Source organism: Amblyomma mixtum, chromosome 1 (genome assembly GCF_055824585.1).
Source record: "Amblyomma mixtum isolate Tamu chromosome 1, ASM5582458v1, whole genome shotgun sequence".
Taxonomy (NCBI): Eukaryota; Metazoa; Arthropoda; class Arachnida; order Ixodida; family Ixodidae; genus Amblyomma; species Amblyomma mixtum.
The window spans coordinates 147,057,129-147,069,366 of NC_143012.1; the positions used below are offsets into that span (position 1 = coordinate 147,057,129).

The 12,238-nt window shown below is 49.8% G+C and overlaps 1 long non-coding RNA gene across 1 annotated transcript in view; it reads left to right on the forward strand.

Annotated features, from left to right (window-relative positions):
• The first annotated feature begins 6,199 nt into the window (after window positions 1-6,199).
• Window positions 6,200-12,238, forward strand: part of LOC149367885 (uncharacterized) — a 147,285-nt gene continuing 141,246 nt past the window's right edge. Inside the window, exons 1-2 of the long non-coding RNA XR_016285200.1 lie at window positions 6,200-6,324; window positions 11,191-11,346. This is a non-coding gene — a long non-coding RNA (uncharacterized LOC149367885). The remainder of the gene's footprint in view (window positions 6,325-11,190; window positions 11,347-12,238) is intronic.

A 12,238-nucleotide genomic window follows, 5' to 3' on the forward strand; every position in this document is an offset into this window, starting at 1 on the left:
TCAACACCGAGAGCAGCAGCGGCGATGAGTCGAGCGTGGCGTCGGGCGACCTGGTGGATGTACCGGACAAAGTCACGCCGCTTCGCCTGACAGGCGACTTGACGTGCGGCCAGGTGTCAGGAACGACGACTCCTGGAGGTGCGGACGACGCGCGCTTCCCGTCACCAGCCAGCCACACCCTCCCATCGGCGACCCTGGCGTCGGCATCGGCTTCAGCTGCGAGCGTCGCCAAGACCACGCAGCAACCGGTGAGCGAGGCCACAAGCGCCGACGGCCCCGAAAACATGGACTTTTCCCGACCAGACTTCAAACGTGCCCACCCCCAATCATCGGAATCCGAAGGGACTGTTAACGAACGTTCTAGCAAAAAAGTGCCGCGCTCGCCAAGCGCCGCCCATGGCAGCGCTCTTTAGGTTGTATGCTATGCCGTCGGTGCTCTTGGCAGTCATGGCGGTTGTGCATCTCCTCTCCCTGAATGTTCGGGGATTTCAATCCGTAGACAGACAGAGAGAGGTGATGCACTTTGCCAGGGCTAGGGGCGTCGACATCCTGTTTTTACAGGAATGCAACTTCCGTACTTCACTTGATGTGCTGAATTTCACCACCCGGTTTTCTGTTTTTGCTTATTTTTCGTTGACTGATTTTCATATGTGCGGTGTTGGTGTCGTTTTTGTAAACCCCTGCCTGCGCGCGGGTGCTCATTGCACTTTCGGGCTGGACGGCCGCACTCTTGCGGTCGACTTCACACTAAACCAGCGGCGGGTACGTGCGTTGGTTGTATATGCGCCAGCACGGCGGACTAATGCGCCTCGACTCATTCCTCCTTGATCCCTACCCCACTTTCATCGTCGGTGACTTCAATTGTGTACTTAACATCGACCGTGACGTCCGCGGACAGGGTCACGGTCGCCGTTATTGTGGTGCCCCCGCGCTCCGCGATCTCGTGACTCAGTTCCGCTTGTCTGACGCGTGGGTGCAGCTTCACGGGGATGCCTTTGGAGCGACGTTTGAGAGAGCACAGTCAGCGAGTCGGATAGACAAATTCTATTTTCCACCAGAGCTCGCTTCTTTTGTCGTTAGCTGCGAAGTTCTCGCGTTCCCTGCAGGCACGCCGGTGATTTCCGATCACCACCCCTTGTCAGTCAGGCTCGACTTTGGTGAGGACACCCCACGTACTGTTACGTGGCGCATGGACACGAGCCTACTGGCGGACCCGGAAAGCGTGGCGTCGCTGCGTACGGCGTTGGCAGCATCGTGCAGGAGCTTCGTTGCGACTGATTCATGGGACACACTCAAGGCTCGTTGGCAAGCAACCCTGGTGGCGGCCGGACAAGACCGCAGACGCCGGGTAACTCATGCACTGAATGACACCCTCAAGCGCATCCGTATAGTGCAAAGGGGAGCACCCTTAACCTTTGCCATGAGCGATTACCTGAGTCTACTTAAAGCACGTTACCACGTGTTGCTCTGCCAGTCATCACGGGCAGCTAGTCGTGCACACCAGCTCGGGCGGCCGATATCAGACCCGGCTGTGCTACGACACGTACGCGCAGGCACGGCAGAGGAATTCGCTCCCGCTACTGTGCCTTTCGTGACACTCCCAGACGGCACCCAAAGCAAAACCACGGCCGATATCTGCACGATCTTCGCAAGCCACTTTTCGAACCTGTTCTCTACGGACAGTTGGCTACATCTTCAAGATGGTTATGACGGGCTTCTACAAAGTTTTTTTGGAAACTTGCCACGAGTAGCTGAAGAGTTGCATGAAAACCTTTGCGCACCAGCCACAAGCCAAGAGCTGCACGCCATCCTGCAGAGTATGAATGCAGCCTCTGCCCCCGGTCCAGACGGCATTCCAACAAGTTTTTATTCAAACTTTTTTTACGAGATCCAAGGAGCGCTCCTGAAGATGGTCAACGGCTTCCTCGCGGATGGGTTACGTCCAAACTCTTTCCGCGAATGTCGCATCATACTCATTCCGAAAGCGGGCGGTGACCCCTCCGACCCGCAAGCATGGCGGCCCATAAGCCTCTTAAACGCAGATTACAAAATAGTCACATCTTTACTGAACACAAGAATGCGGACGATCCTACCTCACCTAATCCACCGGGCTCAAACCAGCAGCGTGCCTGACCGCTCTGTGTTTGATGCATTGGCACTCACTAGAGACCTGTTCACATTTGCCAGCAGGACGGGCTTCAGCGGGTGCTTTGTTTCACTAGACCAGGCGAAAGCATTCGATCGGGTGGAACACTCGTATCTGTTCGGAGTCCTTGAAGCCTTCGGATTCCCTCCGCAAATTGTCAGCAGGCTGCGCTTACTTTACGCAGACCTGAATGCTCGTCTCTCCGTAAACGGCCACCAGAGCGCTCCCTTCTCAGTCACCAGGGGCATAAGGCAAGGATGCCCTCTCTCCCCAACATTCTTCGTGTTGTGTCTGGATCCACTCATCCGGCGCATTAACGACAGCCCATCCATACGCGGCTTCCCTCTGCCTGGCCAGGGCCAAATCAAGGTATCGGCCTACGCCGATGACGTGTCGCTTTTCCTTAAGGACGAGGATAGCTACGCCACTTTTTCGCGGCTGTTTCTCGAGTACAGCGAGATATCTGGGGCCCTATTGAACAGGGGAAAAAGCAAGGCACTAAGGTTTGGCACCTTCACACCGAACCTTGCGGGCGAGGTGGAGTGGGTGCAGGGAGTGAAAGTCCTGGGAGTAGTATTCCTCGCCAGCGGAGAAGTAGCCCGCGAAACCTGGACTAACCTCCGCACGAACGCTGAGAAACGCCTCTCGGTGGCGTCAACTTTCCGCCTTTCAATGGCAGAGCGCTGCTATATAGTTAAGTCCACAATCCTAGCCGCATGTTTTTTTGTCGCCCGCGTCGCAAACCCACCGCGCACGTTTGCGCGCAGGCTAACCTCGGCCTGTGGCTCTTTCGTTTGGGCGGGCAAAACCGAACTTGTGTCACGAATGTTCATGCGCCTTCCATCGTACATGGGTGGGTTTGGTATACCTTGTATCCGCACCATGTGCAATGTGCTCGCCTTGCGAGGAGTACGAGATCTTGTACGCAACCCAGACTATCCCGGGAGAACACTCCTCACATATTTTCTGGGTACAGCGCGTAACGTGTTTTTTTCACAACACGTGGTTGGCCCTACAGCCGAGCAGCCGCCGGCATTTTTCGTTAATGTGCGTCGCACACTGACGTCGTTGACTGCCAGCGTGCCCGATCTGGATGTTGATGAAACCCCACCCTCCAGAATGTGTGAAGCACTAACGGTCGCTGCGCTGACCCGCGAACAACTCCAGAAAACGAGACGGGCACGCTGGCGCCAACTGACCTCAGCTACGCTTCCTGCAGATGTCAGGGACTTCGGCTGGCTGCGAGGCTGGCGGGTCCTGCCCACAAGAGACCGCCTTGCGGCGTGGGGCGTGGCGCCCTCCGCCCGATGCCCGCAGTGCGGTCTGCTTGAAACTTTGCAGCACGCAATGTTTGAGTGTGTAGTTGCGCGCACTTTTTGGACATTAGTGTCACGCATGTTTTTAACCCGCCTGGAAGCGCGCACTAGTTCTCCCGAAGTGTTTCAAAATATGCTCTTGTGTGTCGGCATGTTAGTTTTGTGGCGGCAGCGTGGAGTGGCATCCTTAAATGGGCGTCCGCAAAGAACAATGTTCCCAATGTTGCAGCGCCTGCGCACGCGCCTCTTTGAACAAGCATGCATGGACGCTCTGTCAATGAGCGAGGCTGAGTTCTTGCGCAAATGGTCGACATACTTTATCGTCCTGCGCGGCGGTCGAGTATCGGCATTTTTACTGCATTACTGACATGCTCAGTGCTGCGTCACTGCGCATGTGCTTGAATGATCAGAGAATTAAGTTCATCTGTTTTGTTGTATTTTCTATGCTATGACAGATAAAATAAACTTCTCTTTCTACGCCGCCACCGAGTGAGTCAGTTCCTTTGCGGGCGCAAGTCAGCCCAAATAAAGAGCTTCGTTTGCAAGTATTTCTGGTGTCTTCCTGACCGCTGGACTGCCGTCACTACAACGTGACAATATACTGGAGGATTTCACAATAGCAATCTCCCATCGATAGGCTTGCATTTTTTTTTCCAGTAGTAACGTTTTTCCTTTCGACAACTGCTCAATACGAGCGATGAAAATTTTTTAAGATTATGGGACCATTATCTTCAATATTTCCATTACTGTACGTTAAAATTTTAAAATAGTAAATTTTTTTCTCCAAGAATGTAGGACATGTCCAGGAAATCTGTAGAATTCCACGGACAGCTCTTGGCCGTTGATGTTCAGAAAACTATTGTGACAACCCCCCACACAACAAGTTTCTCCACTCTTAGGAATTCCAGCTATGCCTCACAGCGAGCGGCAACACCTCTTTTGTGCGCCCGCGAGCAGGACGGCGCGTGCTCACAATGAAAGGGAGAGTGCCAACAGTGCGAGCAGCAGCAGCTCCGCCGGCGACGTGCCCGTACAGTAGTTCGAAAATGACCGCCAGGGGAGAGGGCGGCGCTGGTGCAGCGGGGGCAAACTTTAGGCGCATTATTCTAGGAGGAAAAAAACTTTTTCCTCCATGTTTAGGTGCGCTCCCCGAGACGCTCGCCGAAAACCTCTTCCCGGAAGACGGACGCCGCTGTCAGACTGGACTCAGCTGACCTAAGCTGACCCCCGGGCGCACTGCAGAGCTGTGCTGGCCAGGTGGATTACTGACGCCGCTACCGGGGCTAATCCAGGCGTTGACCCCGCGTGCCTTTCGTGACTAGTCGGCATTCCACTGCAACCGCGCGGACTTTTCTTCAGGACGAAGGCGAAGCGTAACAAAGGCGATGTTACTTTTGAGTCAAGCAGTTCTGTACGTTTGAGTCAAGCAGTTCTTGCAGTGCCGTGGCAGTGGGCCGAGCAGATGTCATTACGCACCCAGGAAGACGGATTCCTAATTTTGCAATATAAAAGGGACGCCTGAAAATCGCCCTTGTTACTTCATACTCTACCGGCGACCAACGATATTCCATATTTCAACGCGATATCGTCAAGGATCCCGCTCTGCAGAATGAATCCTTGTGAGTTTTCTGAAAAATCCTCGGAGGAGCAATTCCTTGTGGCGTCGTCACAGCCTGGCCGTGCACCGGCTTGTGAGCAAACTTCTCACTGTGGCAGGTGGCAGTTAAATTAATGATTGGACGCGAGAGGTTGCTCGGGAATTGAGCAACCTGGACCGCACAAGCCCCACTGGTAAAACCCCTCTACCTACCAGTGGCTACCGCAGGGCAGTGGCTCATCGCTTAACCGCTGTGCCACTGCTCTATGAGTGGTATGAGAACTCCCAAGGATCTATGTAAAGTTGAGAACGACCAACTCGGCATATATGGGCATTAACCCACCCATTAAGGCTATCGCGAAGCTTAAGTGTCCCCTCCATTTTTTTTTGCCCTTCCCTCGAGCCCCTCCAGAAAAAAAATTTTGAGTACGTCACTGGCGTCTTAACTTTCGCCTTCATCTCGCTTCTGCCCTTCCCTTTACCTGTTATCCACCGGGCCCGCCTCCTCTCCTCTGTTCCATTCATACTCATAGCGTCGTTGCAGTGATCCTTTCAGTGGCGACAGTTGCAGCGCTGTGCACTCTCTTCATCAACCCCGTAATAATCACCGAAACGCGGCCGCTGCTCCCGTGCCCTCGGGCGCTTTATAGCATGGTGCAAGGAAAAAAAAAAACTCCTCGGGCTCAGCAGCTGTGCACGCTCTAACCACGGATAAGATGAAATTCAACTGAAGTAACTTAGGACACGACAACTGATTTTGAACGATTCAGGGATTCAGAGGACGCGCATTTTTGCCACTGATACTGATAGTGCACCACCTCATCTTTTCTTCTCACGGTCCTGCTAGCGCCATTCAAATTACGCGCGCCGGCTGCCAGGTTTGCGCAGCCCGTCGCGGGTTTTCGCTGCCCCCGCAACACGTGCTTGGAGTCGGCGGGCAAGAAAATAGAAGCGTTTGCGGGACGGCAGGCTGGAAACGCTGATTGGTCGATGGGATGCGCTTCTCCGTGACGTTTTTTGACTTCGCCCTCGTTCTCAACCGGACGTGGCGTCAGCGCGCCTTTCTCGACCTCTCCCTAGAGCGCCTGGGGAATCGCTAGGTGCACCCGCCGCGCCGCGCGTGCGTGGTGAGCGGCTTGTGTGTTCAGTGCCATTTTTTTTTTTTTCACTCCATGTTCAGTCAGTGCCATCGTTCGCCACACCTGGTCCAGCGCCTCCTCTATTAGCTGTTGTCTGATGAAGAGCGAAGGACGGCATCAGTCAAGGTTTGTTTTTCTAAATTACGTCTCTTGTTTGTTGCCCAGTTCTGCAACACCCCCGCAGTTTATTGCAGCTGTCAATTGATTGTTGCTCTTTGTTTTTTTGTGTGACATGTTTCCCGCGCACGTGTCGAAGCTCGAGCGGCGTTTCAGGTGAAGGGTGGCGGGAATCAAAACGTGTTCTTCGGGCCACTGCGTATAGCTCGTGCTACTTCTTCCTCCGTCCTTACTGCTGGAGCCCCCAAACTCTGGCAGTCATTTCGGTGACGCGGGCCATGCATCCGGTATGCACCAAAGCGTGGTTCAAACTATATATCCTCCTTGGGTTCAAAGCATCCTAGACAGCACTAAAGTGGAGGGCTGTTCAGAAACACAAGAATATATGCAGTTTTATGAGTATAAATGACAGGTTCATGCCTTCATAAACACATGGCGTACAATCATCGTATCAGTGCAGGAAAGTGGAAAGCTTTTGGTCTGCAAATGGAACGCTAACTTTTTTATGGCCTCACTGTCATGATTAGTGGTGGGGTTCAAAGAACATGTGGAGGTGATAATACAGCTTGTGCAGAAAATCAGGACAAAAAACTATTGTGGTATAATAGCGGACGCCAGTTGAGATTTCACTCCATGCCACTATAGACGGAATGAAATGAGCGGAATTATTTTGTGTTATTCATTCTTTGATTGGCAATGGACGGGTGGATAAGAGCCTGTTGGTGAATGAGTTGTGCCAGCACCTTGTTAAACTATTGTTATGCGTGGCACATGTTGCTGGCACATGTCTTGTCAGCTCTAGGACTGAATAGCCTACTTGCAAGTATCTTTTCTTTTGTCCAGTCGCGGGTGTCATGGTGTCAGTTGCAGCCTGAATGGCTGCCGCACAATATTTATATGGAACTAAAAGGTTTCTTTGCTGATTTCTTTATTTTTGATTATACTTAGTGCAATCACCATCAGGTGATTTTAGCAGAGTACAAGTGTAATTAAAAATACAAATGGCATGTACAAAAAATAGACTGAACACAAATCATTACAACTGTAATTAAAAGAAATACACAGGATACAGGTTGAATGTAACATTAACAAAAGTATGTACAAAGCACTTAAGAGAATATCGCACTCAAAGTTGAAACAACAAAGCAAAACACTCTTACTACATTGATGTAGCAAAGCATCACTATTTCAAGTGAATTGAGATGCGATCCAAGCTGTGGTGCTGAGAATAATATCCAGGATTGTAAGATTGCACTAAAATGTATATAGAACATTTTAGCAGCAAAAAAAAAAAAATAGTTTCATTGCTTTCTTTACATGCAGCCTGGAATACCATATTTACTTGCATAAGAAACACAATTTTTTTGTTCCTCAGAAACCATGCGTAATGTGGTGGCTAGTTCTTTCTGCTCCTATGGAACACTTTACAAGCAGGACTTTTGAGGTGGCAGTAAAGATGATAAAGAAGCATTAGCCATATCTTTGTGCACATTTAAGAACTGTGTGGTAATCTTTATATGCTGGTGACATTTTTTTTTTTTTTGACGAACCGTGTTTTTTTCTTGATGAAGTGTGTTGACTAACGTCACTCTGTGTCTTTTTTAAAAAATGTCGAGCGCTTCTCTTGAACCTAGAGCACAAGTTGCGACAGCCATTTCACTGCAATGCAAGTAAAGCATCTCCCATTTATTCAAACGTAGGGAATGGAAACTTGTGGGAGCTTGAGAGATGCGGGCATTCAAAGTAATCATATCTGTTAACTGCAGGCAGAGTAACAAAGCTGCTAGTTTTCAGTTTAAAAATGTATGACAGTCAGCTGGAGGAAGTTTTTATTCTTTGAAACATGTACTAATAATAACTCAGTCACAGTGTTTACCAACAAGCTTGATTACATAGGATTTCTGTGCTCTCAAAAGACATCTGCAATCTTAAGCAAAAAAAAAGATGTTTGGAAACCTGATGCTCAGTTAGATAAACGTTAGGTGCTACACTTTCTTGATGTAATAATACCTTATTTCACGATGTTTACCAACAAGCTTGCTTTTGAAAGATGTGTTCAGATTTACGGTATGAGAGGAACCGTTGTATTCCACTGTAGGAATTTTTCGGTGCATGCGACCACTGCAGCATGTTTGCATCGGCCGTCAAGCCGGCTTTCATAGGGGCACTTTGCTGCAGTTATGTTCCCCGATGCGTCCAACTGCATGCAGGCAATAATACGGCATGTAAAATCAGTTTTGTGTATTATAACAGTTACCCGAAGAAATGAAGATGCACTTACTTCCAGGTCGACGTCGTAGCTTGGCGCATTCAGCTTCGTATGTGGTATGCACTCACTGAATATGCGTGTAACTGTGCCTTGACACTTGCACATGTTGTGCACGTGGCTTGCCCCATAAAGGCTGTTCCCTTTTTTAAGATTGTCTGTTCGAAAAAACTCCGTGCGATTACTTAAGCTTTAAAAGTCACACTGCAGAACGACGGGTAGAGCCGTGCTCTAGTACGCCTCGCCGAATGCAACCGGCTACGCCGCTCTGCTACCTCGACATTCCGTTGACGTGCGTTTTGTTGCGGGCAGCGCTGTTCCGCTGAGGCGGTGGTGGTGCCATACAAAGGGCTACACTGGTATTCAGGCAGTAATGGTTTGCTAATTTCACCACTTTGACATGATGATAGTACTAACTTAATGTAACGTTGATAGTCACCCTAGGAGTATGATATCTGCCGCAGTTACCAGTGTGCTACTTTTTGCTGTGTCTACAAACTTGTGGAAGCACAGTATAACACAAGGAATGACTGCTGACACCTCGGTGATGAATGTTTAATACTTATCAGCCGTGCATGGTAAACATTTTTGTTGCGAAAGCAACACTACGCGAGTCGCCGAGCCATTTCGCGGAGCTGAGGAAAGGCCATACTGCGCATGCGCGAGGAGCAGTCGCCGCCGCTGCCGCGCACTCTCCATTGCCTCTCTCTCTCTCCTCGTTGCTTTTGCAATCCTCCAGGTTTAACCCGAGCTAAACCACTGCCAATTTTTGCTGTATTAAAACCCCAGCTGGCATCAACAAAGCAAAACTGAATGGCACCTGGGATGCCATCTGCTGTTGGCATGTGCCCCCAGTAACTTTGGCCTCACCTCATCTGCTGGCAGGGTGGTCTCCAGCAGTCTGTGTCGCTCTCATAGTGTGTGGAAAAAGATGCACTTTTAATGTCTGCTTTTCGTGCATGTCTTTCCCTTCATATGTATCTTGTGTAGACGATCCGTGTATGCCCTAGGCAGCTAGTTCCTTTGTTTACTCTTTCAGTGTGCAGTTTTTTTATTATTGGTGCATTGCCTTATCACCATCCTGCTTCCCTTCAAGGGGCAAGTTATGCAGTCTCCTGCTCTCACAAGGTCTCTAGCCTATTTGTGAATGATTGCTAATGCAATTGAAGAGTGCTGTCAGCTTTCTTCAGCAAGACGTATTGTCAAACCTCGTTAATTCGGCTCCAGTTAATTCAGAAATTCATCCTCCCAGCTTCCTCCCGTCAAAGATGTACATAAGTTAATGGCACCACGCACTTATTAAATCGGAGTGAAATTGCGCACACACCAGTTAATCCTGAATGAAGACATGGGAGGAGCTGCGCTGAAGTCAGTTTTCGAGACACGCATCGATACTGTCATCATCTGGAAGCCAGTGCCGTGCCGAAAACCGTCCTCCATTCTGATACCAAGAACGTACGAGGGGCAGCACTGCTGCGGTAAATCCTCGTTTATTCATAAATTCGAACTGCCGCCGGTGTCCTGCCAAACATCCAGACTAGTCTAGGGCGTTGGAAGCTCGTTTATTTGGATGCCGTGGAGCTCGCATCAGTCAATTCGAACGGGCCCCTGAAGGGGCGCCGTGGCAAGATATGAGGTGCTCGACAGGCAGTCGTTCAGATATTGGTCCGCAGGCCCGAATTGTGTATTACATTTTCTCCTGCACTCCTCTGATCTACACGCAAAGGCAGGCGTGTTGACGGTCGGCAGGTTCCTGTTGCTAGGCCGCGAGAGAGTCCCGGCTGCATAGCATAGTTTTCGGAGCTTCATTTCCAGTCGCCGGCAGCCCGCGGTGACGGCAGCTGTCGGCTGCGCATATCGCAAGCCAGCTAAGCCGCACACTGCTTGGTACAGCGATTGCTGTTTTGATTATCTTTGTTTGTTTTTTTGAAGGTGTATTGCCGCTCCGGAACCAACACACGCTTCCCTGGCTTCCAAATCCATGTGGTATTTCCGTTCATCCAGTGCGCCGAAACTCCATGCTCGTAACGAGCTGTTCGCGGTTTGTGCGGTGAAGCCTCCTCACATGTGACGCCGCACGCGAGAAAGCTCCAGCGTGACTGTTTTGGACACTGAAAGATGTCGTGGATAACCTTACCAGTGTGGAGCGATTCTGGTTCCACCACTCCCGTTGGCGTACACGATTTAAAAGATTTGATGGAACTGCGAGAAATCGCTGCTGTCGCGCAGTTTTTTCGATAAAAGGAGACAGCGGTTGCCCAGGTTCCCACAAAATAAATTTCGCTTTCATGCGAATGGTTTTTGGCAGTTTTGTGGGGCCATTCGATAATTCAGCACTCTGATAATTTGGACGTTTTTTCCACACCCTTAAAGTCGGAATTAGTGAGGTTTTACTGTTAGGAAATAATTACACATGCAGTTGAAGAGTGCTGTCAGCTTGTGTCAACAACACATACTTAATGCCTGGGAATTCCCACATTTTGTTTAAGCAGGGCTTGGCCGAGAGCTTTGATCATTTTGATTCTGACAGTTAAATTTTCACGTTTGTATCGCTGCTGGCGTTTCACTTCAAGGCATTAATGTCAGCCTGTGTCTTGCCATATCCTCAGAAAGCGGCAACCTCGGTCCAAGGCACCATTCCCGTGAGGAGACTACTCCTAGGACTGGATCTCCCCCTCAGAGAGGACATGGCGGACATCTGTGGCTTTGAAGCGCATCATGCCATGGTATCGACACCAGTCTCCATGATAGACACTGCGGCAGCTGTGAGTAGCTTTGAGTTTCCTTGCTCCTCCAGTGTGAAGATGCCAGAGCGGCCAAACCCATGCGACCGTGTCAGCTTACTGATCGGTTGATCTTGGTCCCTGGAATCAGCATTGTTTTTATGTTAGAGGTTTGGATGAAGTTGCTGTGAAAATAGACTACTTGCTTTCAAACATATTAGGTACAGTAAAACCTTGTTGATATATTTAAAAATAAAAATTCTGGGAAAAACTTGTTACCCGGGAAAACGTATGAGTCAAACCACCTAATTTTGAGAAATGTAGCTGTTGAATGATGCACAGAGACATTTATTGACAATTACACTTCGTAAAAATGTCGATTAGCATTTCATAGCACAAGTCCTTAACAGATCCTTTTTAGTGCTGGCAGAATTAAGTCCGCTTTTGCCCTGTCTTAAGTACTTTGACAGGCGCCTGTCTAGTCATGCACAAAGGGAATGAATGGGTTGGAGGGGGTCTTCCGCTTGCCCTTGCCGTCGTCGAACGCAACACCTTCACACCGACTGTTTTGCATGGCTTTCCTGGCATGCAACACAACACACAAAAACAGCTCAACAAGCCTGAGCTCCAGAAGCTGGGAGCACCCGATGGCTTACTACGCCATGTGCGAAGCCAAAGCCCTCTCTTCCTGTTCTACCGTAAATAACTCAAGGAAAAGAAAGAAAGAAAAAAATTACAGCTGCATTTGTTTCCTAACCCAGTTATCTCGCTTAAAGATTAGCTGGCACCCACAAGCCTATTGGCCTTTGTTGCCCCCCATTTTGTATTCACTTGTGAGGCCATACTTGTGCAGAGCCAGTTTTCCATCAAGTGAGCTTAACGCTATGCGGACAGCTGATGGCGAAGTAGCAGAGGGGATTATGATCGGTGATCA